The sequence below is a fragment of the Gopherus evgoodei genome, chromosome 16 (assembly GCF_007399415.2).
Source record: "Gopherus evgoodei ecotype Sinaloan lineage chromosome 16, rGopEvg1_v1.p, whole genome shotgun sequence".
In the NCBI taxonomy this organism is placed as follows: Eukaryota; Metazoa; Chordata; order Testudines; family Testudinidae; genus Gopherus; species Gopherus evgoodei.
Window position 1 is genome coordinate 4,321,619 of NC_044337.1, and position 24,154 is coordinate 4,345,772.

The window sequence follows — 24,154 nt, forward strand, 5'->3', positions numbered from 1 at the left end:
TGGTTGCACAGGTGTGTTTCACCCTGGCTAGCAGGCATAGTTTTCAGGCTATTAGATACCAATTAAATGTTTCAAATCTTGCCTTTGGGGATGAACTTTGCCTTGCCAGGTAGATGACTGGTTCTACCATTTGTAGATTCTGAAGAAATGCTGTAATATTTAGAGAGGCAAACCACAGAATGGTTCAAATAATTTTCAGTGTTTTTTAAAATAAGGGCTGACAGATCTTTCTGTTTGAAGGATGAATCCAGCTGTGCACTGGGTTTGATTTTCCTCTGTACAAAAGTATACTTGTATAGCTCCATTATGGCAGGGTCCCGACATCTACACATCACTTTCCCCAGGTTTTACTGCTTCATTCCTTGTAGGTAGGCAGTAAAGTAACAAGATTGTTACGCTGAGTAAAGGAGGTGGTGGAGTAGGAAGTTCAGAGTAATGTGTTACAAGACACAACTTATCATATGAAATGCAACTGGTAGATTAAATATTTGGCCTGTTTACCTTGATTTATATATATATTATTTGAAAAGCATGGGCTTCTTTCAAGGTATTATTTCTGAAGTAGAGTAGAGAAATGTCCGGAATATCACTTACTTAAATTTCCAAATAGGATTTGATAAGTTTCACATTGAAGGTTATTAGCCTAGATAAGAAGGAATGGTATTATGGGTGAAAGAGCTCCTTATATAGAGAAGCAGCTTAGGATGAGGTTTGGCAAGTGTCAACACGTCTGCACTGACTGTTGTATTATGTGCCTGCTATAAAATTTTTACTATAAAATAGGGTTTTTTTGCTCATTGTTTTAATTGTTTTCACCTGCATTCAGTGCTAAAGAGAGTGAGGCCAGGGCATAGTTTGGGTTTGGGCTGAGAGTGGGATGAGGTGAGTATGAGAGACACCTAGGACGTATCTGGTCTTTTCTTCTTTCTCAAATTTGATTTCCTTCAGTTCTTATGTTACTTTGCATCACAGTTTTCTTGGTCAAGGGAAATAGTAGCAAGCTGTTCCAGTTCAAGAAAAAAATGGTGGCAGGAAAGAAAAGGTTGAGGCTTTTCTTCCTGTTTACGTTCTTTTGCCATGTTCATCACTGTGGTATCTAAGTCCCTTTCCCCATAGATGCTGCAATGGGAAGGGTCTCTCAGGAGTATCTGCTTCTGTCGCTTTCCCCCATCAGTTGTCATTGGTGAGTTTGCTCCCTTGAATTCCCATTTCTCTTGAGGACCATACTCATGAATGGCTTTGATAACTGGATTATTTGATAAATTTATCTGCTTTCACTGTAGCTTTTCTAAGTGCCTCTGTTTTTTTCTGAAATGCTGTTTTTTAACCTTTTAAAACTCCCAGAGACAGACAAATATCGCTGTACCTCCTACAGTAAGTAACAGAAGATTAAGAGTATTTTCCGCACTTTTTTTTATTCCAACAGTGGAAAGCATAGACCTTTCCTACACAAGTGCTAATAGCTGAAACAAAATAAGAAGGCACAAGGCAGCCCATTTCAGAGTTCTGTGTTTCTTTAAAGGGACAGTACATTGAATACATTTGTGCAAGTCTGAGGGCAAAGCACTGAAATACAGAGTATTAAATGGGACAATTACGCAATGCACCAGGAAAAGGATTTAGAAAGTTATTGTGAAAAAATTCTTGAAGCCATCAGCCCGGAGCATGACTGCAGAAAACACAGTGAGATAACTAGAGTGAATCAGCAGAGGGATGGGATCCTAATGAGAAGCAGTGATATGATTACTGCACCAGGCTTTGGTTATGCTAAAGCTGGAATAAATACTGTGTTTCAAATCAGAACACAGCTCTAAAAAGAAAGAGAATACATGTTGCTTGAAAAGGGTGTCTATAGCAAGGTAACTATGATGGTTCTCAGAATGTGTTTGTAGGATGTACGATTGGATTTTGTTAGCTTGCTGGAGCAGAAGAAAAGAAGAGCAACTAGTTGATGTTTAGATACCATAATTCTAGGGGCCTTAGAAATACACAGGATTGAGACACCCATGTTCTGTGTGACACATTAGGCCTAAATTACATGGCAGAGACAGACTCCAGAATCACACAGGATGGCCACTCCAAGCCTGCTCTACCCAGTCCAATTAGTTTAATGCTCCTTTTGTAATATATTTTGATATTGTGGTGGGCATCTTCTTTCTCCCCATTTTTTGGGTAGTGATAACTTTAAATTTGGCAGTAGAGGCAGTTTTGAATTCCTTGTCCTCTATCTCAGCAATTTTTGACTGCAGCTCTCTGCTCCACTGTCCCACACCCCAGTGTTGGTCTCCATAGCCATCAATCAAATAAGCACATAAGCTTGATTCTTTTGCGAAATGTATCAGTCAGTAAGAAATTAATCACACATTACAGTGAATGAGCTGGATATGGGGAAGGATTGGTTGTGAAATATGAAATGGGAAACTTTCTTTTCCCTTCTCGGTGCAGATATGAAATCCAAATACATGTTGGTGAATATTGCTAATTCTAGCATCACTTTTATAAGGATTTTTGGTAAGTTTTAAACTGGATTGATGGCAGAATAGTATGGAGTTTTGTTTTCTCTTGTACCTTTCACATTCCAAAGCACTTAACACAGCTGAGAGTTACTAGTACACACTAAAACATGGCAGCCATTCTGTGCTCTGCGAGAGCGTATTACACGGACTTCTTTATTGCGAGCAGAAATAGTGGCTAGGAAGCTGGGTTTTTTCACCCAACCTCTTTTCAGCGAGTGCTGTTGCTACAGTCCAGGCTCAGACAAGGACAGGTCAGATATGACTGCAGATGTACCTGACTGTTCCAGACTGAAAGTGAGCTCCCTGGGAAGAAATGGCAGAGTTAGCATGCTGGCTGTGCAGGAGTCAGTCAGTCTTATCCAATGGTCCTGCTCATTGCATTGACACAAGAAGCTAACAACAAATCCTGGGAAATGCGTCAGATATTTTGCCCTGTGAGGCCATCTTTACTATTGATGGGCGATAACTGAGAAATCAGTTTTCAAAATTAGAAGGTTAAGTCTGGAGTCTTGGCTGTGTATGAACTCCAAGTGCTCCTTTCCCTAGTTCTACAGACTCCTGAGGAATGTACATTTGCATTTACTCTGTGAACGTAAAGCCAGAGATGTGTGATGAATGCACGAGTGCCTTCTCACGACTTTGGGAATACAGCCAGACTGGGACAAGGCCTTATCTTGTCAGAGCTCTCTGTTGAAGGTTCTTAGGTAGCCACCTTACCAAAGTATCAGAGGACCTCTCAGTCTTTTAAAGTGTTTGTCCTTACTGCATTCATGGGAAGCCAGGCAGGGCTACTATCCCCATTGGGCAGATGGGGAGCTGAGGCCCAGGAAACTAAGTGAGTTGCCCAATGTTACCCAGGGAGTCTGTTGCAGAGGAGGGAATTGAACCCAGCTAGGGCAACAACAAAGAAAAAACACTGCACCATTCTTCCTCTATATGAGAGAAGCTTAGGCTGTTCTTTCAGATGGAAGAAACACTTCTATTTTTACAGTTCAAATCTCTGTAATTGTCACTTGTGACAATACAGGTGAACTGAGGCCTGTTATGGAGCCTGAGCAATGGTTCAGTCTTGAAAACCATACCAGTGAAATGAAAATAAGGAAGCAGCACTATGCTGTAGTGCATATTTTCCCATCAATTACAGAACAGAGCAGCAGTCATGCTGGAGGAAGATGCTAGGATGGGTCCTATGCTGTGTGAATGGGAGAGGGACTGGGGATGACCGGGTTAAGAGTCAGGGAAAGAGATGCACAGAGACAAAAGGATAATTGGGAAGAGATCTAGAGATGAGAGAGAAACACAGGAGTGAGTTATTTATCTTAGGAATTGTCTACACAGGGAAGTTATGTGAAATAAGCTAGAGTGTGAATTTAAAGCACAGTAGCTATTCCACAGCTGCTCCCCAGGTGGAGACTCTGATTCTGCACTAAGAGTACCTCTGTGTGGGTTAGCTCGTGGATTAACCCGAAGTGCATAAAAACACTTCAGTGTGGAATAAGAGTGTTCCCAGTGGGAGCTATTCTGGCTTATTTCTGTGTGTAGACAAGCGCTTAATGAGGAAAGCACAGTTAGGATTTTCAGATATTAGCCCTTTCAGTGGGGCTAGTTATTTCCTGTTGACTGCAAATTAAACTAAAACCTCATCCCTAAAATGTTCATATCTTACTTCCTCCCAACATAAAGACTGGAATTTTGTTTTTCTTCCCACATCAGACAACAAAAATGAAATTAAGCCCTGCTGCAAGAGGAGTGAACGAGGTGACCCCACTACATCTTTTCCAACCCAAATGCTTCTGTGATCAGGTAATAGAGGCGACTTAGCAGAACATCACCTGCAACTCCAGAGACCTGGGTTCAGTTTCCTGCTCTGCAACAAACTTCCTGGATGTCCCTGGCCAAGTCTCTCTGTACCTCCATTCCCTGTTTGTAAAGTGGATGTAATAGCACTGCCTTACTGGTTTGGTGAGGATAAATAAAGATGATCCTGAGATACTACAGTAACAGGGCCATATAAGTACCTTACATTTGTTTTATCTATCTAGTCTGACTCACTCACAGTGTATTCATGTGAAAATTAAGCGTGAGCCTGTATTTCAAAGACTTATTTTGACATCTTGAGAGTTGCGTTCCTTTCCTGGAAGACTTGATAGGATGTTGATGGCTTCAAAGTGAAATGCTAATCTTAAATACAAATAAATAAATAATCCTGTTTCTTAGCATTTCCAGAGATAAATGTATTTCTTTTTTTAAACAGCCTCTCTCCCTCTAGGGCCCCACTGAAGGATTGTTGGATTCTTTAAAACCAGAATAATATTGTTTTAAAAAATTCTCTAACTGCAGTGAATTTTCAGTAATTGACTGAGCTATTTGCAGCAACTCAGAGTTTGATCAACTCTGATCAAAGCAGGTACAGAGCTAACCTATACGCAGTATCTTATGTGATCCTCTGTAGTTAATGTGATGTGCATTAATTTGAAGCATACTTATGAACTAAATTATTTATTATAAAAAAGTTTTATTCGTTAATGTTAACTTCCTGTGAACAGCTGACATGGCCTCTGGAGGTTCTCTTGCCATACTGTTGGCTGTGCCCCTGTGTCTCTTGGCGCTGTTCAGGAGGACTGTGGCTTTGTATTGAGTGCCAGGCTGATTTTTTGGACTTGAGTTCTGTAGTTTGAACAGTGTAAAAAAGTGGCGTCAAACTCCCGGATCCAGCCCATTGACCATTAGCTTGATGTATGTTTGCGGCCCCATGGTATGTTCAGATTCCAAAGAAAGAGATTTGATTTAAAAATAAAACCCACGTTTTTAGCTCTCTTGTTTGCAGAGAATGCTTTCCAAATATGACTTGAGTTTAAACTGATGCAGTGTTGTCTCCCTGAGTCTGCAGGCAGCCTGAAAGAATGACTCGAAGAGATGTGAGGTTCCTGAACTCTGTCTCATTGGGGTGTTAACTCTGCAGCCTAACGATGGCTCTTTAAATGTTGGAAATGGAATATTTCATTGCTGATGATTTGAGTGGGACTAAGATGTGGAGGGGGCAATAGAGGATTGCTGCAAGAAATGAAAAGCAAAGGGAAAAACCAAGGTTGGTAAAGAGAGAAACAAAGAGCAGAAATAGTTGCGGTCCTGAAGGGAAATGTGTTCTCCTACTGTTCTTGTTGGAAATGACAACAAGATGCTTGTACAGATTCGTGGGACTTGAATCCGGGCCTGCAGGTTACCAGGCAACCAACATGCCCACATCGCACCTGGTGTCAGCTGTAATCTGGCCACTCCCTACAACTCTCAGTCCACAAAAGTTGATTACCACAGGAAGTTCCCCGTCGAGTGAGCTGACTAACAGTGGTTTTAGCAGTCCCTTATGGATTCCTTGACCCTATATAAGCCCATGAGGTGTCCCCGGAAGTGTACAGAGAATAATGCAGATCCCTAGTAAAATGCCATGACCACCTTGCTTCTTTATTTCTGAACTCCTGCACTTAGGATGGAAGAATCCCATGCACTGCTACAGACCAGGGACCGAATGGCTTGGCAGCAGTTCTGCAGAAAAGGACCTAGGGATTACAGTGGACGAGAAGCTGGATATGAGTCAACAGTGTGCCCTTGTTGCCAAGAAGGCTAATGGCATTTTGGGCTGTACAAGTAGGGGCATTGCCAGCAGATGGAGGGACATGATCATTCCCCTCTATTTGACACTGATGAGGCCACATCTGGAGTATTGTGTCCAGTTTTGGGCCCCACACTACAAGAAGGATGTGGAAAAATTGGAAAGAGTCCAGCGGAGGGCAACAAAAATGATTAGGGGGCTGGAGCACATGACTTATGAGGAGAGGCTGAGGGAACTGGGATTGTTTAGTCTGCAGAAGAGAAGACTGAGGGGGGATTTGATAGCTGCTTTCAACTACCTGAAAGGGGGTTCCAAAGAGGATGGATCTAGACTGTTCTCAGTGGTACCAGATGACAGAACAAGGAGTAACGGTCTCAAGTTGCAGTGAGGGAGGTTTAGGTTGGATATTAGGAAAAACCTTTTTTTCATGAGGAGGGTGGTGAAGCACTGGAATGGGTTCCCTAGGGAGGTGATGGAATCGCCTTCCTTGGAGGTTTTTAAGGTCCAGCTTGACAAAGCCCTGGCTGGGATGATTTAATTGGGGATTGGTCCTGCTTTGAACAGGGGGTGGGACTAGATGACCTCCTGAGGTCCCTTTCAACCCTGATATTCTATGATTCTTGGTACTGACCTCAGCTCTGACTTGGGTTCTGACTCCCAATCAACCCCAGAACTCCACACCGCCTCCGATACCTGGTATTGACCTTTGGCCTGATTCCTGACTTTTTGCCTCTAGCTTTGATCCTTGGCTTAACTCCTGACTCTGACTCCGGCTTGACTCTCAGCTTGACTCTTGACCCTGATAGTGGCTCCAACCCTTGGCTTCAGTTCCTGGATTCCAAGCTTCTGCCACTGCTCCTGCCTCCCTTCACCCAGGTTCTTGACGTGATGAACAAGCAGCAACTCAGGTCCAAGGTATTGCTATGGTACAAGGATCTTTGTGCCTCAGGGCAAAGTACAGAGACCTGGTTCCCTCTGTAGAAATGGCACGAAGTAGATACTTCCTGAGCCGCTTCAGCCCTGGAGATGGTGGTGAGGTTATTTATATTAAGTTAGCACTTAGAAGTTCCAGCCAAGACTAGGGTCCCATAGTGTTATTTGATGTACAAACAGCAGGTGACGGTCCCTGACCCAAAGAGCTTAACATCCAGTGACAAAGGATGGGAGGGGAAGGAAAGCCACATACAGACGAAGGTCCAAGGTCACACAATGGGTCAGAGACAGAGTTGTGAATAGAACCCAGGTCTTCTGATTCCTAGTCTGGTGCCTTAGCCACTGGCTTACACTGTCTCTAAACCTCATCTTTTATATTTGATCAGTAGGCAAACTTCCCATTGACATCAATGGGAGTTCTGCTTCTAATTGCTTGACGTATGTAACCATAGGTTTAACCCAACTCACAGACAGTAATTCAAAATATAATTCATCTCTCTACAGGATGACTTGACTCCCTTGGTATGAAGGTTTTTTAACTACATGTTCTGTCTTTCAGTCACTGCATATTGACTGTGTGTAGACAATCAAGTGTACTCCACACCTCCAGACTTTGCTTCCAAGTTTATATTGCTATTGGCTCACATCCAGCTCTAAATATGGAGAGAAATACAGTATGTCTGTATCCCTGTAGCGTAAGGAGTTTTACACAGAGCAGAGTGGTATAATATGTATCCCAAGAGACTGGAGTATCTCACTAGTTCCATTAATAAGAGCAAAATTCAGGTGAAATATTTGATTTTAGAATGTGCTACATACCGGTGTATATCTGAATACACAAAAATACTTGGATCTTAACTTCATTAAATCCCCTGCAATCCTCTTCTGCAGCTCTTTACTCACTCTATACCTCACACACACTATCAGTATCAGTCCTGGAAAGCAGATCCAGAAAAGACTACTTGAGTTGTCCAGGCTGATCTCCATTATCACCACAGTCTGTCTAACCTCTTCTAAAATTTGCAGTGATGATGTACCAAGCACCTTCCCTGCCAGTCTATTCCTTTGTCCAATTAAACTCCCTCTTGAGAATGTTTTCCCTAGTGACCTGCCTAAAGTTGACTCATCTGGTTTGCTTCAGCAGAGTATTATTATTATTATTTATTATTATTCTTTTACTCTAAATCAGGTTGCATGGACATCAAAAACCGGGAAATAATTCTGAAAGAATGAGACCTAGACATAAAAGTAACACCTCTGGGGTCCTGTGTGCAAGCACTTCCTGCATGCAGTGGCTTAGGTATGAGTACCTTTGTCATAAGAATGGCCATACAAAGTCAGACCAGTGGTCCATCTTGCCTAGCAGTCTGACAGTGGCCGGTGCCAGGTGCTTCAGAAGGAATGAACAGAACACAGCAATTTATCGTGTGATCCATCCCTGTCGTCCCTTTCCTAATGGTTCCTAACATTCTGTTTGCTTTTTTGACCGCTGCTGCACAGTAAGCAGATGTTTTCAGTGAATTAAGCACAATGACTCCAAGATCTTTTTCCTGAGTAAAAACAAAAAGGAGTCCGGTGGCACCTTAAAGACTTAACAGATTTATTTGAGCATAAGCTTTCATGGGTAAAACCCCCCCTCACTTCTTCAGATGTAACTAGTTTTCCTGAGTAGTAACGGCTAATTTAGACCCTGTCATTCGGTATGTATAGTTTGGAATTTGTTTTTCAAGTGCATTGCTTTGCATTTATCTACATTGAATTTCATCTGCTATTTTGTTGCCCAGTCACCCAGTTTAGTAAGTTCCCACTATAGCTCTTCACACTCTGCTTTGGATTTACTGTATATACTTGTTCATAAGCCGAATTTTTTTTAGTAAAAAAGGGAAGCACCAGAGAAGGGGTTCAGCTCATGAACGGGTATAGAGAGGGAGAGGTGGGACACAGCCCTTCCCCCCCAACAGAGGGAGCAAGGAGAGCCAGCACCGCCAGCAGAGCCAGAAGGGAAGAGGCAGGGCCAGAGTCTCACCGCTTCTGGCCATGCTGCTCTCCCCCCAGCCTCCGAAGCAGCTGCAGCTCTGGGGCTGGCAGGCTGCAGCCGTGTCGCTCGGCCCCACCCCCCAGAGCAGGCTGTGGCCACATCGCTAGAGCACTCTGCAGCCGTGCCACCTGGCCCAGCCCACTGGAACATGCTGCCCAGCCTGCTGGAGCAGTTGCAGCGAGGTCAGAGAAATCCTCCCCTGGCCCTTCCCAGATAAGGTGGGAAGGTTTGGGATGGGGAGAGTGTGGGGGTCCCAAAGGGATGGTATGGGGAGAGGGTGGGGGTCCTGGGCTGGGGTGGGGTCATGTGGAGGGTGGTCACAGGGGTGACTCCCCTGACTCCCACCAGTTTCCCCATCAGTTGCTGTCCCGGCCTGTCAGGGTAAGCAGCTGGTGCGCCGAGACACTTTGTTTACTTAGGTTTATTTCCATCCTGCCGAGGCTTGAGGTAAACAAACCATCTCAGTCCACCAGCGGCTTATCCTGATGGCCCGAGAGCTGAAGTTCGCTGACCCCTGAATTATAGGGTCAGCTTATGAATGGGATAAGTAAAAATGAAATATTTTTATAACCATCTTGTGGAGGTCAGCTTGTAAATGAACTGGCTTATGATCGAGTATATACGGTAATTATCTGGAGTAACTGTGTATTTACTGCAAACTTTGCCACCTCACTGTTTACCCTTTTTTTAGGATCATTTATGAATATGTTGAACAGCACTGGTCCCAGTACAGATTGTTGGGGAGCCTGACTATTTACCTCTCTCCACTGTGAAAACTGACTATTCCTTCCTTTTTGTTTCCTGTCTTTTAATCAGTTACTGATTCAGGAGAGGGCCTTCTCTTTTATCCCATGACTGCCTACTTTGCTTAAGAGTCTTTGGTGAGGGACCTCGTCAAAGGCTTTCTGAAAGTACACTATATCCACTGGATCCCCCTTGTCCATATGTTTGTTTATCCCCTCAAAGAATGCTGATAGATTGGTAAGGCATGATTTCCCTTTACAAAGTTGTATTGACTTTTCCACAACATATGCTATTCATCTATGTGTCTGATAATTCTGTTCTTTATTATAGTTTCAACTAATTTGCCTGGCACTGAAGTTAGGCTTGCTGGCCTGTAATTGCCAGGATTGCCTCTGGAACCTTTATTAAAATAGGTGTTACATTATCTACATTAGCTGTCCTCCTGTCATCTGGTGCAGAGGCTGACTTAAGTGTTAAGTTACATACTACAGTTCTGCAAGTTCATATTTGAGTTTCTTTAGAACTCTTTGGTGAATGCCATCTGGTCCTGGTGACTTACTACTGTTTAATGTATCAGTTTATTCCAAAACATCCTCTATTGACAGCTCAGTCTGTTCCGCAGATTTGTCACCTAAAAAGAATGGCTCAGGTGTGGGAATCTCCCTCATATCCTCTGCAGTGAAGAGTGATGCAAAGAATTAATTTAGCTTCTCTTCAATGGCCATGTCTTCTCTGAGTGCTCCTTTAGCACCTCAGTTGTCCAGTGGCTCCACTGACTGTTTGGCAGGCTTCCTCCTCCTGATGTACTAAGAACAAAAACTGCTGTTCGTTTTTGTCTCTTTTGTTTGTTACTCTTCAAATTCTTTCCTGGCCTGCTTAATTATACCCTTGTATGTGACTTGTCAAAGTTTATGCTCCTTTTTATTTTCCTATTTGATTTCCAGTTTTTAAAAGATCTCTTTTTACCTCTAACTGCCTCCTTTATTCTGTTGCTTAGCCATAGTGGCAGTTTTTGGTCCTCTTACTGTTTTTCTTTTTTTAAATTTTGGGTATACATATAGTTTGAGCCTCTATTATGGTATTTTTCAAAAGCTTCCATGCAGCTTGCAGGCACTTCACTCTTATGACTGTTCCTTCTAATTTCCATTTAACTAGCATCTTTATTTTTGTATAATGCTGCTTTTTGAAGTTAAATGCACTGTAGTGGATTAAATTTAATTACACTGTGATCACTGTTACTGAGTGATCGCCTCTTGGAGCAGATCCTGTGCTCCACTTAGGACTAAATCAAGAATTGCCTCTCCCCTTGTGGGTTCCAGGGCTAGCTGCTCCCAGAAGCAGTCATTTTATGATGTTTAGACATTTTATTTCTGTATCTCATCCTCACATGAAATGTTCCCAGTCAATATGGGGATAGTTTAAATCCGCCATTATTATTGAGTTTTCTGTTTTTGTCACCGCTCTCATCTCCCTGAGCATTTCACAAACATGCTGGTTGGGTGGTCAGTAACATATTGCTACTGCTGCACTCTTATTATTCAAGCATGGAATTTTTCTCTAACTATTCTGTGGTACAGTTTGATTCATTTAAGATTTTTATTATATTTGACTCTATGCTTTCTTTCACATATAGTGCCACTCCCTCACTCACCCTGTCATTCCCATATATTTTGTACCCTGTATTATCATGTCCCATTGATTATCATCGTTCCTCCAAGTTTCTGTGATTCTAATTATATCAATGTCCTCATTTAATACCAGGCACTTGAGTTCACATGTGACGCTGTTAGACCAGATGCCAGCTCTTCCCAAGGCTGTAGGCATCAGCTGAGCTCTGACAAATTCATAGCTGGAAACCAGACCAGCTCACCTGTATGTTAGTATTGTTAAAGATGGGTGTTAGACTTGTAAAGATGTGTTTAAAGTTTAGAGTCTATAAAATGCTTGTAAGTTGCTGCATTCATTAATCTTACTTGTAATGTCTGTATCCCATGCTATGAGGTAATATGTCAGGTTTGCTTTATAACTGTAAAAAAGCGTGCTCTGAACTTGTGAACTAAGGCAGGAAGAGTGGTTCCACTGCCCATCAAGGACTATCAAAATTAAGTGGGCCATTGTGAAACCTCACATTACCAAGACTGGGTTAAGGCCCTGTCACACCGTGAAGGTGCTACATGCAAGGAAGCTCGTCCCGTCAGTTTGAATTCTGGAAGGAGGAAATAAAGATAATTGACATGAGCATCCTTCATCTCTGTGCTCTTTGGATTCTCACAGGACTGGAGCTAGGACGCAAAAGCGGAGATCCCCAGGATCAACCTGGGTTAGCCCTAAAAGACATTCAGTGCTGGCAGAATACTCATCTCTGTCACCTTTTGGAACCATAGACTGTAACTCATTTGTGTATATTTGTTGCCTGCTTTAACCTGTAAATAAGTCTCATTTATTTTTCCTAGTTAATAAATCCTTAGTTAGTTTACTATGGGATTGGCTATAAACTTTGTCTTTGGTATGAGATCTGGGGTACAAATTGACCTGGGGTAAGTAACTTTTTTTGGGACTGAAAGGAACTTGCATCTTTTGTAATCTTTGATGTAAGTGAGCATTTGTCACTTAGTCCAGCTTGCCTGGGGCAAGATAGAGGATGTCCAAGGAGACTGTGTGTGTGTGACTCCATGCAAAGACTGTTATAGTTCCTCAGGACCGCACGCTTGTTACTGGGTTGGTGAAATCTAATTATAGAATTCACATCCAGTTTGGAATGTCTGCCCTGCTTTTTGCACCTGGAGGTTGGCACTCGTGGTTGTGAACCACTGTAGTCAGCATGACATCACTCATCTTAGTATTTAATCTTCTTGTATTTGCGTACAAGCACTTACAGAATTTGTCAGTATTTAGTTGTCTGCCTTCATGTGATGTAACAGAATGGCCTCTTTTTTTGTTTGACTTTCTCTTCAGTTCTTACCTGTAATTTATCAATTTCTGTCCTCTCCTATTTACTAGGATATAGAATATCCCCTTTCATAAATTCTCTCCTAAGGGATGTGTCTGTCCAGAGCTGTCTGCTTTCTCAATCCTTAGTTTAAAACCTCCTTAATGTCCTTTTTAATTTTACGTGCCAGCAATCTGGTTCCGTTTTAGTTTAGATGGAGGCCATTCTTCCTGTATAGAGTCCTCTTTTTTCCAAAAGGTTCCACTATTCTTAATAAATGTAAATCCCTCCTCCCTACACCATTGTCTCATCAGTGCATTGAGACCCTGCATTTCTGCCTGTCATAACTTGCCAAGCACATGGAACTGAAAGTATTTAGAGAATGTTGCTATGGAAGTTCTGGACTTCAATCTCTTACCTAGCAGCCTAAATTTGGTCTCCAGAACCTCTCTCCTATCCTTCCCTAGGTCATTGGTACCCACATGTACCATGACTACCGGCTCCTCCCCAGTTCTGCACATAAGCCTGTCCAGATGTCTCAAGAGGTTCGCAACCCTTGTACCCAGCAGGCATTTCACCCTGTGGTTCTTCCGGTCATTTCAATCCCTATTATCTCTATTTATAATAATCATATCCCATAAGAGCAGCTATTGTGGTTCAGACCAATGTTCCTTCTAGCTCAGTGTTGTGACTTCTGACAGTGGCCGTTGCCAGATGTTTCAGAGGGAACAAACAACAGGGCACTTTATCAAGTGATCCGTCCCCCGTTGTCCAGCCCCAGCTTCTACCGGTCAGGGGTTTAGGGACACCCAGACCATTTTGGCTAATAGCCACTGATGGACCTATCCTCTGTGAACTTGCCTAATTGTTTTTGCACCCAGTTATACTTTTGGCCTTCACAACATTCCCGGGCAAGGAGTTCCTTGCTCCTCTGTTTGCTCTTCCTATTCGCTAGCTCCTCTGGTCCCTGGAGGTTGCTTTTTAACCCCCTATTCTCCCTGAGTTAGCCCTGCCCCATTGTCAAGGAATCCTAAGGGGATTAGGGATCAAAGGGTGGCAGGGTAGAGCCTCCTAAGGAAGCTCTCAGACTTGTGTAGCAGGCTTCTAAGCTCAGCACACAGCCCGCCAAACAAACCACGCTATAAATGTCAATCAAGCAGCCACATGGCAAGCAAGCACTCAACAGCAAACTAAATAACAGAGAACAAACTCACCCCAAAGGTCACAGTCACTCCTCCTTCAGGTCGTGAAGTGATCCCTATGTTTGTCTGCCTGTCTCAAATGGGGATGAAGGAGTGATCACTCCTGGTGGCAAACAGTGGACATAGATATGGAGGGTGTGCAGAGCTCTTTGCCAGCAGTACTGCCACCCTTCATTTAGTCCAGGCTCAGGGGGAGTAGAAAGATGAGATACCTTTTGGGCAGCTCTCACCCTAGAGTTGCATCAGAGTGTTTCTCTTTCTCTTCCTCTTCTCAAAAACCAGTTGCAACCAGCTGGCTCTGTCACCCTCCAACTTTTCAGTCCCTGAATAGTGGGCAGGTCCGAGGCAGTTCTTCCGCAATGATCACTTTCATTTAGTATCATACACTGGAAAGTTAAACCTCCAAAAGTCAGTGAAATCTTTTAATTTTACACATGCAAGGGACTCTTAAGCTGCCATGTTTCCTTATCCTAGGTCTCTTTACCTTGACTGTTTCAATGCAGGGTAGCAGCTAACCTCACGGAATTGACCCTCTGTACTTGGAATGATTCAAGAAAGATCTTCTGGGCTATATTCTGTGATATAACAATACCGTATTGTAGCTCTCCACTTACCTAGTCTGCTTTTGTGGTGCAAATATCTCCTTTACCAGTTTTGCTGCATAATCAGTGTTGGATTGGTTGACAGGACTAGGAGTGATAGAATAAGCAAGCACCAGACGTTGGGATGCAGGATCATCTTTAATCACAGGCCTCCTACCTTCTGTGGGTTGAAGCTAGTCATGGATACTACTTCCTGGTGTAACTGTCACATCTAATTGTTTATCATATTTTCTGTTATGGTTTCCAGTTATATAAATAAATCTCAAGATACATTTATTTTATTTATTTTTTATATACATTTCTTCTGGCGAGATGAAGCCAGAATTTACAACATCTTTCCCTATGAATTTTGCCAGACTGCCACATTCAATTTTCAGCATTACAGAAATGACAAAACAGAGAGAAGCTTTTATCCTCTTGGTGAAATCTTTTTTGGCTAAAGTGAAAACTGTAAAAAGGAAGTTGTGGCACATTAGCACTTTATCCCAGCAATCTGGCCACTTGAAAAATAAATAACCCATTTGAGTAGAATATTAGAAGTGAGACTTATTATTTTTATGTCCCTACTGCCACCTGCCAGACTTTTTAATCTTCTGACCAAGATGTGATCACCACCTTGTATTCTCACTGTTCTGCTTTTACCGCAGTCCGCACAAAGGCCTGGGAAATAGAGACAGCAGAGTTCGTAAGAGTGGAGTGGTTGAGTGGATTTCCATTTGTGAGATCAAACAACACACAATTCATTCTCAGTATCCTTTCCCTACATGTTTCAAGGACAACCTCCTCATCGTACAAAATGTCACACCTCTGTCTAGTGAAATAGCTTCTACTCTTGGCTGAGAGAGAAATGTCTGCACTTCAAGTTTTAGACTTGCATCTTCATTGACTGCAGTAGCAGTGCTTATTTGCTGCCTCCATTTGGGCCCTATCTGTAAGTCTTCATTTGAAAGTAAAACGTATAGGCTGATATAGACTATAATAGATTATAGACTTGCTGGTGGGTTGGTTTAATTTACATTAATAAAAAGTTACTGACATTAACAATGCTGTCAGTGTTTTTCAAAGTATGAAGTGTGTGGACTTGCTCCTCAAGACATGAAAGACTGAGGGCTTGTCTACGCCATGCAGCTTTTAGCAACAAGGCTGCGTCGATATAGCCTTGTCGCTAAAAGTCAACATGTGTAAATGCTCTTTTTCGGTAATGCTAACAAAATACTTCCAGCCCCACGAGCGGAATTAGCTTTGCGAGTAGGAGAACACTTCTGTCGACAAAGCTGCGTTCACACTGCCACTTGCGTTGGCAAAACCTGTGTCTTTCTCAGGAGGGGCTTTTTTAAGTACTCGTGAAAGATGAAAGTTTTGTCGACAACTTCACAGTGCAGCCAAGCCCTAATAGCAGACATTGATATATCTCTCAGATGTCTCCAGAGTCTTAGCTTTAATTTTAAAAAGAAAAGGAAAAGTCATTCTGGAGCTGATTTGCTTGTGAAGTGAGTTTAATCAATGCAGTGATTCTGAAAACACAGGGAGAAACCTGAACTCAGAAGCTGTATCTCTGAGGTGTGAATTGCCATGTTCATTTCAGTGGGTGCTAACTCCAGTGAGTTCTACATGCTGGGGTAATGCATTCGAAAGCGCACGAATGTGTTGCTCATTAATTGATCCATGTAGATCCTGCTAGTGTGCACTACAGGTTTCCTTGTGAGCTTTCGTATAATGCTGTTTCCAACACTATATTTAAGTGCACCAGCATGGTGTACATGGAGGTTGAGAGATACTGAAGGTAAAGTTTTCGGCTGTTAAGAAAACGTTTCCTACCTTTTGTTACATTAATCAGAGGGTGAAGTCAGTGGTTTACAAGACTGTATAGTGGTAATGGTCTCTTGCTGTTATGTCAATGCCAGAGTGAAGCTGAAAGCCAGATCTGGGAGCTGCTAGATGGTAAGCATTCTTGAAAATCTGCCCACTTCATTTAGGTGCCTAAGTAGGAGCTGAGATATTATGGAAGTCTGGTCCTGATTGTGAGTGCTGAACACTTCTGGAAATTCTAGCCAAGAGATGTATCCCAGCCTAGTGTTGCTATCCCAAAGATCCATCGTATCCAATGGGTGCTGGGAGACGAACTGTGAGTCACTGAAATGGTGACTGGGTTAAAGAACAATCGAGAGTCAGAGCCCCAACATTGCCTTATTTCCATGATCTCTGCTATTTCTGTTGCTTTCTTTTGTCCATAGTCATTTTTCGGCCCTCTTCCTGGTGTTGTGTTTGGCAAAAAATGTGACCAGGCCTGTCTCACGTGTGACAAGCAGCACACGTGGCTGGGTATCCGGCCACTGGTTCTTCAGAAAGCTGGTCAGGCCCTCATTCTTTTCGTGTTCTGTTACCTTGGTAGGGGATCCTTTAGAAATCTCTCCTTTGTCACCACTCTCACTTTTTCCTGCCAGCAATTCTGAGTCCAATTCATTTAGACTTTACAACTCTATTAGTGCTCTATTAGAAACCACTTACGCTTTAAATTCTGCAGGTTCTGTGCCTTGTGTTTCACAGATACAATACATAGATTCCAAGGCCAGAAGGGACTACTGTGATCCTTAAAGCAGACCTCCAGTGTAACCAAGGCCATAGAACTCCCCTGAAATAATTCCCAGAGCATATCTATTAGAAGAACATTCAATCTTGATTTTAGAATCCTCCACAACTCTCACTAAATTGTTGCAGTGATTAATTACCCTCACTGTTAAGAGTGTGTGCCTTATTTCCAGTCTGAATTTGTCTAGCTTCAGCTTCCAGCCTCTGTTACATCTTTCTCTGCTGAATTGCAGAGCCCATTATTAACCATTTGATTCCCATGTAAGTACTTGCAGAGTGCAATCAAGTCACCTTGAAGCTAAATAGGTTGAGCTCCTGGAGTCTATCACGATAAGGCTTGGTTTCTAATACATTAATGGTTCTCATGGCTCTTCTCTGAACATTCTCCAATTTATCAGCATCCTTCTTGAATTATGAACACTAGAACTAGACACAGGATTCTTGCAGTGGTCACACCAGTGCCAAATATAGAGATAAAATAACCTTTCTGCTCCTCGAGATTCGCCTGTTTATACATCTAGGGATCACATTAACCCTTTTGGCCCAAGCTGATTATCCACTCTGATCCCAAAATCTTTTTCAGAATCACTGCTTTCTAGGATAGAGTCCCCTATCCTGTCAGTGTCCCTTACAATCTTTGTTCCTAGGTGTATACATTTACATTTAGCCGTATTAAAATGCATGTTGTTTGCTTACATCCAGCTTCCCAAGTGGTGATAGAAGAGGAGGATTGCTGGTACTTCTGCCAAATAGAATCTCTGCCTGTTAATCAGATTGCGTGATAACTAATAATTATTTACAGATAAATTGGCTTGGAAGAATTAGAGTTTTATCAGAAAATGTTGATACACGTTGATTTCATTACACACACACAAACCATTGGAAAATATTTCCATCAATGAGGACTGAAATTTACAGATCGGCAACGTAAGAAAAATGCTGCTTCAGAACTTACTAGAGTTTGATTTAAGGCTGACATTTTGACATGTGATGTTAACAGTTCATGTTTTAATGGTTATAATGCTTCAGCTACTTGAATCTCAATGTTTACTTCAGTAACTAATTGTCTGACCCCCTCCCATTGTTTGATCCTCATAATTTCTCACAACTGTGAAAATTTAAAATTGATAAAATCCAAAAATGCTTAAAAATACCTATGTTAGCCATACAAACTATAAAAATAAATTAAACTCTGCCGTCCCTACTGATAGAATACATGAGCTATTCAGCTACTGATTCATTAAAAATGACTTAAAATGATTTCTGATTGAATGGCAATAGGAATAATATTACAGCATTCTGCATCAGAATCCATTCAGTCATTCAGCGTAATTAGAATAACCCCGTTGATGTTTTTTAACTTTGCTCTTCTCTGGCACCTTTCATTTGGGGGTCTTGAGCAGCTGGGAAGCCAGTGCATTGCAGCTGAATGGTCATGACGGGCACTGTCCAGTGGAGTGCATTGCTGTACTCCATTTTGGGAGCATAGGGCGGAGGTGGTGAAGTTTGCATTATCATGGAAAGTACTCAGCAGATGAAATGAAATAAAGGTGGTAAGAACCTCTTCCACTACATGGAATTCAAGTACCCTTGAGGGAATCAGATTTACCCTATAAATGCAAATCTCTGTTGTAAGAAATGTGTGTAAGTCCCTAGTGTAGGGAAGCAGGAAGTACACCCAGTTATTCCAATTACTTCCGCTAAAAAGCTAATAACACCATTATCTTGTCTCAGTGAAGCCCCAAACGAGTCATATTTTCTTCTAGTGTCTCCAGATACATGTTGAACAGAACTCTGTGAGATGTCACATGATATTCATTTGCCTGGGAGACTATCTTCTGAAACCACTCAGAAAGAAAGAAGCAGAGTCACCAAACAACTTCTGAAGAAGTGGGTTTTTTACCCACAAAAGCTTATGCGCAAATAAATCTGTTAGTCTTTAAGGTGCCACCAAAACAACTTCTGTCGTCCTTTGGTAGATTTTGCGGCTGCATTAGCAACAGCTCATGCTAAACAGCCTCAAAGATAGGTGATAAACCTAGTGAATTCAGCATGAACTCACCAGACAGGGAAGACAGTACAGTCTCCATGCCTAAAACCTAAGGCCTAAAACCAAAATGGTAGGAAATAGGCATCGTATCGATTAAATTGTAGTTGTTCTGTCATGACCTTTACAATGTCCTATGCTCAAAAGCAAAGGGTTGAGCCAGGCAGTAATTGGCAAGGCCGTTATTGTCCAGTAATGACTTCTGGAGCAAAGGCCTTACTGTGCCTTGTTTTAAAGGTGAAGTGTCACTTGCCCTCCTCTATGGCACTAATAGGGACATTTATTTGAGATGTATTTTAAAGCTACATCAAGGGTAACTAGAACAGATGGGTATTCCAGACTGTCCACATCAGGCTTTGCACTTTTGATTTTTTTCCAGAATGAATTACTGTATTTCTTGGCTTTGTTGTTATAGGTGGTGCTGCCAGCCCAGTTTATTATTAAGGTTGCCATATACTTTATAAGTCCCTGTTTCAGTTGCTTATAACTTTGCCAAACTTTAACCCATATGGGCTGAAATTTTCCATGCTGGGTGTCTCCCTGAGACCATTTAGTTATTTATTTAATGGATAGAAAAATTGCAGCCAAAATGGTTTAGCTCTTACAGACAATGCAGTTAGGGAAATATACATTGTTTTGCTTGTGTTCTGGTGACCTTTTCTCTGAAAAGCTCTAGCCTAGTGGCTCTCAACCTTTCCAGACTAAGGTCCCCCTTTCAGGAGTCTGATTTGTCTCGTGTACCCCCAAGATACACCTCACTTAAAAACTACAGTCAGTAGTTTAAAAATACAAGTGTCACTGCATGCTGTTGAAAAATTGCTGGCTTTCTCACTTTTACCATATAATTATAAAATAAATCAACTGGAATAGAAATATTGTACTTACATTTCAGTGTATAGTCTGTACAGCAGTACAAACAAGTCATTGTCTGTATTAAATTTTAGTTTGTACTGACTTTGCTAGTGCTTTTTATGTAGCCTGTTGTAAAACTAGGCAAACCTCTAGATGAGTTGTACCGCTGGAAGACGTCTGCATGCCCCAGGATACGTGTACCCCTGGTTGAGAACCGCTCTAGCCTACCATGCTTTGGAGTAGGGACTTGACATTTTGTGCCTTTTGCCATTCCCTTGAAAATCTGCTCAAATTTGGCCACGCTATATATAAGCCTTTGGAAAAAAAGAATCACCACTCCCACATGTTCAGTATAGATTTAATTTAACAGGTAATTTCCTGAAGAGTCTGTCCTTACTGTTCTGTCCTAGTCTGTGTAGTTTTTTATAGAGTGTTCATCATCATAGTTTCTGAGTGCCTTCCAGCGGCTCATTAAGCAATGTGACTATACATCTGTCACATGTTTGTTCTCTCATTCTCTTCCCAGATGAAGAAATGTGTACAGTGGAGTGTCTTGTTTTGGTACTGTGTGTCTTTTTTCTTTTTCTAATAGAAATATACTTGTTGCTAGAACTTCTTGATGTGTGATTGTACTTGAATTCTGGGACTGCAGTGAGCTGTTGGTTGGTGGGTATAGGCAGAGAAAATCCATGCTGTTTGAGACCCTTTCCAATTCTGCATAATCTTTTCAGGGACGTAGGATGATCTTGGTGCCACACTCTGATGCAGGTTGTAGGCATTCAGGGTTCATGAAATGGCTTGCTATCCTGGATAACTCTTTGAGGTGGGATTTGGCACCTCAGTGGAGGCTGAGAGAAAGGTTTTCTTGGCCTGTAATACAGCCTCAGCATAGGCTTTGGGGAATTTGATCGATCCTGTCTAAATCAGACTGTTTTCAACCATCGTGCTTGAATTTCTGTCTTTCTTTCTTCATCTGTTGCAAATTGTCAGAAAACCAAGGAGATCTGGGTGGGTAATGGGAGGAACAGGCTGTCTGGGGGCCAGCATGTCAGTGGCCAAGGCCAGTGTAGGATGATGGTCAGTATGGTGGTGTACTTTAGCAGGATTTGAAATTTGTTGGAGTCCATGAGTCTTCGTGGTCAAAGCAGGTTTATTGGTCTTGTTGCCTAGGCACTGGAAGGACTCTGACCACTGCCTTTTAACGAAGTGATGCTCTGTCCAAGACAGTGATTGGGTTGTGATTAGAGTCCTGTGCGAATACATCTGAGTCATGATCTATAAAAATGATCCGTGGATCGCCGCATCTGCAGCTATAATGCTGGTATCCGCAGATTTGCAGGGCTGTCATTGTGATGTCCTTTATCTTGACATTTAAGCCAAAAATCATGTCCAGGGTTTGGTGGGCTGTGTGGTTTGGACCAGAAGTGGCCTGCGAAAATCCTGGGGAGGCAAGTCCTGAGATGAATTTTTGAGCTTGTGCATCTTCGCCCTTGTTGATGTGTGTGTTGAAATCTCCTAGGACAAGAAGTCTGGGATATTTCACCATCATCACTGGCAAGGGGACAGCTCCAGTCATGGATCCACGGGATCGGTGCGATGGCCCTGGCTTTGGAAGGGTCTCGAGGAGGAACCCCTTCAGAGCACCAGACCCCCTAAATGTCTCACTCCTCTTCCAGGGTAAGCTGCGCTGCTTCACCGCCTCCTTAGACTGAACCTCTGGGCCTGCAGCACCCCTGCTTCACTCCGTGAGCCCCGTTCAGTGAATCCAGCGGAGGCAGACTGCTGATGCAGACTTTTACACTCCACTGGGATTAGTGCACCTCACCCAGCATTTGCAGCGATACTGACAGCGTTGTCAAAATAATAGGAGCCCTTAGGGTAATCTAGAGAACTGGAGGTTAAAGCACAGTCCATTCTGGTCAGCCCAGAGCCCAGCCAGGCTGTAGTGAACCCCACTGGTCAGGCTCTGTCTGTCTCCATCCAACCTCCTGGGTTGGTTCCCAGGTGAGAGCCCCGACTCCTGCCAGCCCCCAACTTTTATCTCCCACCTCACACTTACTCAGTCCTTTGATTCGAGCTGGGGGATTATTGTTCAGTTTCCCTAAGGAGAAACTGGGAAATCCATATCCCTCTGGGTTGTTGGTTGCTAGGTGCCAATATCCTGGTGATTGGATTCGTCGTTGTCTTATCTACTGCTTCACTGTTATGGATACTAAGGCCCAGACAGGTAGGCAATTCCCACACCGGTGTGTCTCAGCCTGCCTGGAGAGCAAACAGTCCCCTTCCACTCACTGGGTAACAATGCAATACATAGGGGAAACCGAGGCACAAAAATATTACAAAATATTCCCACTTTGTCACAGCTCCTATGTGAATCGTTTTGTCTTTGATACTCTCTAAATCAGCATAAAATCTGTTAGCTTTTGGCCCTGGCTTTTACATTCGGATGAAATTGTTTTACCTGAGGCACCTCTCTTCAGTTTGAAGAGAAGATGAATGCAGTTCCTCCTGCCTGCTTGTCCTGTCTAGGTCTGCGATGTACCAAGTATCCTGGAGGGGACAGGGTGTGTGAGCACAGAATGTACGGTGTCACCCAGCCAGGTCTCAGCAAAGCTGGCTATATTGAATGCTTCATCACTGAGGAGGTCGTGTGATGTTTGTTAGTGACAGAACTTGCATTGATCAGCATAAATTTCATTTTATGATACTTTGTGCTGTCTGCTTCTGGGCCCTGCCTGGATAATGCTTCTGTGCAGTGTGTAGGTGCTACATTTCTGGAATCTGGTTTCTTTTCCTCCCAATTTGAACTGATAGTTGATGATGTAGACGGTGCCATGGGAGGAATGGGTTTCTGTTTCCCCAGATGCCATGGGAAAGGCAGATCAGTTGGGGCTGAAACCTGGCTGAGTGCTGGAGCGGCGTGGTGGGCGTGCTGGGAGCAGGGTGGCATAGCAGCAATGGAGATGGTAATAAAAATAGGTAGATCTGAGCTCAGTAAGAGGAAGTGTCTGTGGCATCATGCATCCATTTCCTTGAAATAAGCTGCCTGAATTGCCATGATACCCCAGGTGCTCTTACCTGCTTTGGGAAGAAGATGGAGACAGGAGGGGCAGAGAGGTAGCACTCACTCTTCAGTTGTGGTTGGGTTAGAAATGAAAAGCAGAGGAGCAGGAATGGGGCTTGAGGCTCCTTCCTTGCAAGGGAGAAGAGCCCTTTTGGCAGCCTCATTCCTGGGCTGAGAGAGGGGCTGGGAGAGGAGTTGCAGTCTCACTTTCACCCACTGGGCTTGCTCCAGCCCTAGGCTGAGCAGGAGTTTTCCTCCAGTTGCTGCTCTGGCTGTGCCAGCCCTGGGTCCAAGCTCTGGAACTGAGAGCAGGGAGCAATCGCTCCTGTGCTCTGATTGCCCCTCCTGCTGGGACCCAGGTGGTGTGGGAGAGGAAGCTGACTGAATCGCATGCAGAGGGGTCAATATGGAACTGAAGGGCGGGGGGCGGGTAGATTGAAGCAAGAAGCTGCTGAGGGGGATGGGAGTGGGGGACTGAGATTAGACTAGGAGCTGGATGAGGGAGACTGGGACTGGGGAATGTAGGTGGGAGCTGTGCAACTGGAGGCAGAGGGACGGACACAAAGTGGACAAGGAGCTTGGAGGGGAGAGACTGGGGCTGGGATGAGAAACATGGAGAATGGGCCAAGTAAGGAAAATGATCCAGGGATAGGGAAGAGATAGGACTGACAGAACAGGTTGGAGGGGACAGGTTAACAGGGGTCAGGTTTGTGGGAAGAACAGGAAGACATGTATGTGCCCGCTAGAGCACACTCCCCTCCAGAGCCTGGAATGGAACCCAAGATTCTTGATTCTCCCCATTCCTCCGCTGTCAGCAAATATCTGTGAAACCCTCTGGCAGAGTGAGCCTTCTCTAGTGCTGGTCCACACAAAGGATGACAATCTACTGCATCTATCAGTTTTACTCTTCGTTCAAGTGACCGAGTGCTGGGCCCTGGATTTAAAGATTCCAACCCTGCTGATGTGTGTCATTATGATACCACATGTTGGTATATGTGTTTTTTCAGGTTGCTTTAAAAAAAAATCTA

The 24,154-nt window shown here is 43.2% G+C and overlaps 1 protein-coding gene across 12 annotated transcripts in view; it reads left to right on the forward strand.

Annotated features, from left to right (window-relative positions):
* ZNF618 (zinc finger protein 618) overlaps positions 1 to 24,154 on the forward strand; it is a 306,003-nt gene that overhangs the window by 31,921 nt on the left and 249,928 nt on the right. The window lies entirely within an intron of this gene.